A 5,908-nucleotide genomic window follows, 5' to 3' on the forward strand; every position below is an offset into this window, starting at 1 on the left:
CAGGGAGGGGGAGCTTGCAGATTCAAGAAGCTGAGGATCTCTGTTTTAGGGAAAAGGAGAGATCCTGCCAGGGGAGTAAGAAGGTTAAAGCAATGCAGGACCCCACAGGGTAGTGTACACAGGCCTTCCAGTCAGAAATACAAATCCTGCTTAATTTCCCGTTTACACATGAAAACATGGACACTGTCAGTGAGCATTTAGTCAATGAAAAATAAAAATATAAAATAAAAATAAAGCAAAAACACTCACTGAGTGTTTCTTAGGTCCCAGGATCTTGGCTAAGTACATCACAAAGGTTTCATCTAGTCCACAAGACAATCTTACCATAAAGCAGGTATTTAACAGGTACAGAAACCCTTGAAATCCATGAGAAGTAAAACACTGGGAGGTTAAATAACTTTCCATTTTCCGTGCATCTCGCAAGTCACGGACTCAATTGCAAGTGAGGCCTCCTGATAGCACTCAGCTATCTGCTGTATTTCAAAAGACACCCTAAAGCACCATAGCCTTCATTCCCATTATGAAAACATGACCGTTTATCCATACATTTTTCGATCAAAATACGGTAGCTCCCACGACAAGGTGAGAGGAATGAAGGACCGAGGCTCTCGTTGCTGACTTCCAATCCAAACCAAATACTTTCTAGTTTCATTTAAGGAGAAAGAATCCACCGGAGAACAAAGGATGTAGCGCCACCTAGTGGATTCACGTTCCTATTTATCTCAAAAGGCTTTTCGCTTGTGCAAAGAGCACTGTAATGAAAATAGAAACTACTCCGGACACATCACTACAAAGCGAGCAAGCCCAGCAAGGACCGGAGACTTGGTTCAAGAAGCTGGCTCAGCTGTATTCCTCTTCGGTCATGACCTCCTGTGAGTTGTCTGTGCCGCCGCCCGTCCTGGAGGAACACAGTCCAGGACACGCCCAGCTAGGAACCCTGTTACCCGCCATCTCTGCGCACCGAATCTTTAAGCACAGAGAATGCCACTGTAGGAATCTCCAAGAAGGATTAAGCTTGCACAACAGAAATGCTAATTCTGCTTAACTACGCGGACCAGCTAGGCTTCACTGAATAAGACATCCCTTTCATTGTCTGCACACTGTCCTGAAAAAGCCACAGGGCAAGTGAAGAAAAGGAACACAAGACAGTGAAGTAATTTGACTAGGTTCCTTTAGTGGCAGGGAGATCAAAATGACAGATTTTGCCAGGCTTAATCTGACTCTTCACTCAGAGCGACAAGAAAGGGGGTATTGCCTCTGGCACAGGCTCCAGAGGTTGTCCAGATTGTTCAGGGAAAATTTCAACTTCCTGCTATTTCGTGATCTGCTCCAAATAGATAAAATTCCAATCTGTTCCAAGCCACCCACGGCAGCAGCATTTTCCAAAGTGTCGGAAATATTTGCTGTACAGCAATGGGGTTCTACGTTTATTCAAGCTTAGAAGACATTGGATTAAAAAACAAACAACAACAAAGTCTCCTGATTGAATCCAGAGCCTTCTTCACCTTTACTTGATAAATCTCCAAATGAAAGGTATGTCCCCTCCACTTCCTCAGGTATCTAGCCAAGGACTCTTTCCTTCTTTTTCTGGCAGAGCACCCAGTAGATGGGGACACACACAGAAAACCCTAACTTAAAGTGGGTCTATCACACCCTCTGCTTTCTTAGAGCACAGCTTGAAGTGATGCAAACCAAAAAGGCTGTTGGGGTCATTGTGGTAACTTTAGTAATGAGTATTTAAGATAGCCCAACTAACGAGTCTTGGAGAAAAGCTAAATATCCATTGTCATTTTCCAGTTTAATTACAAGTAGTTTCTCTTTATTTGGCTTCCCAGGTGGCACAGTGGTAAAGAATCCGCCTGCCAATGAAGCAGACACAGGAAGTGCAAGTTTGATCCCTGAGTCAGGAAGATCCCCTGGAGAAGGAAATGGCAACCCACTCCAGTATTCTTGCGTGGAAAACCTCCTTATTAGCCAGCTCCGTCAACCCTGGGAAATGAGATCTCCATTCGACCATTGTAGACAAGAATGAACAGTCTCTTCTTCCATCTCTGCCTAAGCACACATCTTTAAGTCGGAGTGTACTGCCTGCCCTCTGCCCCTCTTCAGAGTTCTGGAAGCCCCTCCTATGCACAGAGTCTGATTCTTCCCGTTAGCAATTAGGGTGCACTTGGGGGTAGACAGAGGACAGAGGAGGCGGAAGGCACAGTCTCTGGTCTCCAGGAGCCTAGATTCTTATCTCTGGGCTTGCTCTTGTCTGCTCAGCCCTGGCTTTATTCTCTGGTTCTAAGGACTGAGGATCACTAGCTGATTTGCCTGCCCCCTGCAGCAGCACCCAGGGGGTCCTGCACAGCTCTGCCCTGGATCTTCCGATGGTTCCCCAGCATACCTGCAGCAGTCACCTCTGCCCCTACTCTTTCACTGATCGGAGCTGAGGCCACTGTTGGAGCTGCTCTTGGAGATTTTTGCTTGTGTTTTGCATTGCATCGCCGTGCTCTCTCCAAGAAATGGCAAAGACTGCTTTTTACTGTTTTTCCACTTTTGGTAAAAATAAGTACCAGAGAGAGAGACAGACAGAGAGATGGAGGCCCCAGGAACCTGCATGCTATCAATGTTCTCTTCAGTTCTGGAAAGCCAGGAGACAAAGAAGCTGTCACCCAGTCACTTCAAACACTCTGAACAGGCTGGCAGAGCTGTGGGACCATCCTAACTATAGCCCGAAGCAGTGGGCTCATAGCCTTCCCAGGCTCAGCTCAGCCAGTCACCAGCCAATGGGGAGGTCCTCCCCTGGAGACCCCCTTTCAATATCGGAGTGTTACGTTTATCCTTGCAGCACTCCTTCTTCCCACCTAGCACCCAGACAGGATTTCCTTTTATCACTCTAATTTGACACAAAAGTGCCTCTCTTCCCAAATTACATGCAGGAGAGACAGAAAGCAATTCTATTTTTTCTTTCCTCTCTTCTGAGCAGCATCGTCCATTTTCCCTGGGCTCAGACGACTAAGTTGTTAATGCAATCTCGGGCTTGTGCAGAAACAGAACTGCCATTTATAACCTCACTTCTGGGAAATGGCCATGCCTAGGGCACAGACTCAGGCACCCAGGGAGAGAGGCCTATTCCATGATTGAAGGCATAAGTCCAAGGGTCACTCTGCCTTCTGATATATAAACTTTCAAAATGGAAGTTTATGAGTTGGGGACTTCTTTCATTTAGGCATTGACAGAATGATCCTCTAAAGCCATTGAAAATAAAAGATTGGGGTCTGTTGGAAAATAAACCTTGCTATACAAGACTGCAAATGTGAGATGGGGGCAGGAGAGGCAAACTACAATTCCCAGGAGATAGGTGGCAGAAAGACCAGTTCAGAGGGTACAGAAGCTGACCTCTGACATCCTGAGTAACTACCACCTTGCCCTTAATAAGGCTTGGTCCTTCCTCTATGTCTGGATAATAAGAAGTGCCAGTTTCACACTTTGTTTTGAAAGGATGCTGACTCCTGCCTTAGATCTGGGGGGAGTGGGGGCAAAATCGCCAATCTAAATTCCAAGAGAAAATTAGATGTTTACATCTCAGGTGTTTGTTTTTTTTCCTACCATTTATGGGGACAGAGATAAAACACCATTCAGTGAATGTCAAGAGTCTGTTGGTTTTAAGGACAAATACTAAATTATTTAGCATGATCATCAGGGTCCTGTATGAGCGCCTACTTCCTGCTGGCCTCCCAAACCTTGGTCATATCACTGACCATGCCAACTTGGCTGGTCCTCTTTCAGGCCCCCCCAGGTGCCTGGTACTTCCTGCTGTAAGGTCTTTACACAACTGTACTCTCTGCTTAGAATCCACTTATCCCTTCAAAAATCATCTATAGCCCCCCTCACCCAATGAAAACACCTCCTCATCCATCAGTACTCAGCTCAAATGCCTCTTCCTCATCAACTCCTTCCCCAGTCTTTAGTTGAGTTCTCCCACCCCACCCTTGCTGAGTACTTTCTTAGCCCTCTTTGCGTCTCAGTGCTTTTCAAAATGAAAAGTGAGCAATTACTTGGATAATTGGCTGATTAGGCCTGTCTCCCCCCCCACTCTACTAGCAGGAAGAAATTGCAGATAGAGGCAGCCAAATTGTGATATGAAGGAAGGCACTGTAGGGCTTTGAAAGAAATCTCCCTTAGGTCACAGCTTCTGCAGAGAGGCAATATCTCATAGAATCAAGGACATAAACGCTAGAGTCAGATTGCCTGGATCATCATCTCAGCTCTGCCACTTGTCAAGTCTGTGACCTGGGGAAATTTGCATAACCTCTCTGTCAGATTTCTTCTTTGTAAAAATGAACTATGCACTCTGTGACCTCTGAGCTCAGCTATTTGATCTTGGTTTGGGGTTTATTTTTGAGCTTTCCACCAGACGGTAGGTATCTGAGGCCCTGTAAACTTGTACTTCTTATGGACCAGACAGGGTTTTCTGTTCATCGTTTGGGTTGTGGGATTTCGTTTCATGCCTTTACATTAAGTATAGGGGAGCACTGTGCTTTCAATGACCATTCAATGCTCTATATAAAGCTGATGGCTATGGACTGAGTTCCTTGGCAATGTTTTAGAATATAAGTTCTATTTTCATTGCCAAAGTTATGACTGCAACATAATTTTTACCGAGCAGAGATTATGGATTTTTTTGTAAAAAATTATTTACAAATTATTTTGGAGTTGTGATTGAAGCTCATTATATTTCCAAATTGGCTGTCTCCTGCTGATAAAAGGGCAATCTCGCAATGTGGGGTGTCTTTCTTACCGCCTATTGCTGGTCTTTTCTGCACTTTAAACACAAATAAACATGCATAAATATATAGAATAAAATGCAACAAGCTATGTAGTTGAATCACTAGAAAAGCAGGGAGACTGTATGGAGGCTTTCTCTGGTTGCTCAGCCCAGATGTTTTAAATCAACCACCATAGGATCAATAAGGGTGTGACACCATCTCATCTTCCCCTTGACTGCAAGGAACAAATTGGCCATGTGACGATTCAGGATGGCCCTGGGTCTCAGGCATCCTCAGTCCATAAATTCTTCAAGCCTGCCTCCCTTTACACTTGATGCACACCTTTCCAGCTGCTCAGAGGCTCCAGAGAAGGGCGGGAGCAAAGACTGGGCATGTATTTCGCTAATCAAAATTGGCTTCAGTCCAAGTTTGGCACTTGAATTATGTTTCCTCCAATGAATGATTCCACCTGATATGACTGCAAATAACATTTGATTGTGTTTGTTTCTAGTTTTCTACCTTAGAGTTTAAATGATTTTCCTTACATTTCATCCCCAAGTTCATGAGATAATTTATGACCTGATATCTACAAAGTGACTCCATTTACTATTATTATAACCATGTCATTCCTCCAAAGCTTCACTCTGGAATATTATGACAAAATAGCAAGAACATAATTTTAACACACATAAAAATTATTACCATGCAGCTGTGCAAGTATTTCTTTCCTGTACTGAGGTCCACAATCAATTCTATTTGTGCATACAACACAAAGAGAATAATAATTTAACACCCCTTGATGGTTTTTTTCTTCCTCCTTTTCCTGAAATCTATTCAGGAGGTAGTAAAAGACCTCCAAAACCTAAGCTTTGTGCCAAATATCTGCAACAGTTCTCCTGCACACACTCGAATGAAACAATTAAGAAGCTGCTTAAGTAACCATTTGCCACAAACCAGATTGAGGGATTTGAAATATGTACAAATATTTTTAAATAACCCCCCAAAGGGGAAATTCGTACTAATAAGTGAGGGCTGAGGCAGTGCCTGCTGCCAGCTCTGCATCCTGGGAGTACATATGAGTAAATATAAACAGGTTCCAACATTTTTTTATCTTCCCTAAGGTATCTGAAAGAAAGACTCTGATTTTAACGGCT

The 5,908-nt window shown here is 43.9% G+C and overlaps 1 long non-coding RNA gene across 1 annotated transcript; it reads left to right on the forward strand.

The window, feature by feature from the left end:
• The first annotated feature begins 782 nt into the window (after positions 1 to 782).
• Positions 783 to 4,767, forward strand: LOC113898350. The gene is made up of 2 exons (XR_003512619.1): positions 783 to 1,533; positions 1,836 to 4,767. It is a non-coding gene; the product is annotated as an uncharacterized LOC113898350 (long non-coding RNA).
• Positions 4,768 to 5,908: the final 1,141 nt, after the last annotated feature.

The sequence above is a fragment of the Bos indicus x Bos taurus genome, chromosome 9 (assembly GCF_003369695.1).
Source record: "Bos indicus x Bos taurus breed Angus x Brahman F1 hybrid chromosome 9, Bos_hybrid_MaternalHap_v2.0, whole genome shotgun sequence".
NCBI classification, from domain to species: domain Eukaryota; kingdom Metazoa; phylum Chordata; class Mammalia; order Artiodactyla; family Bovidae; genus Bos; species Bos indicus x Bos taurus.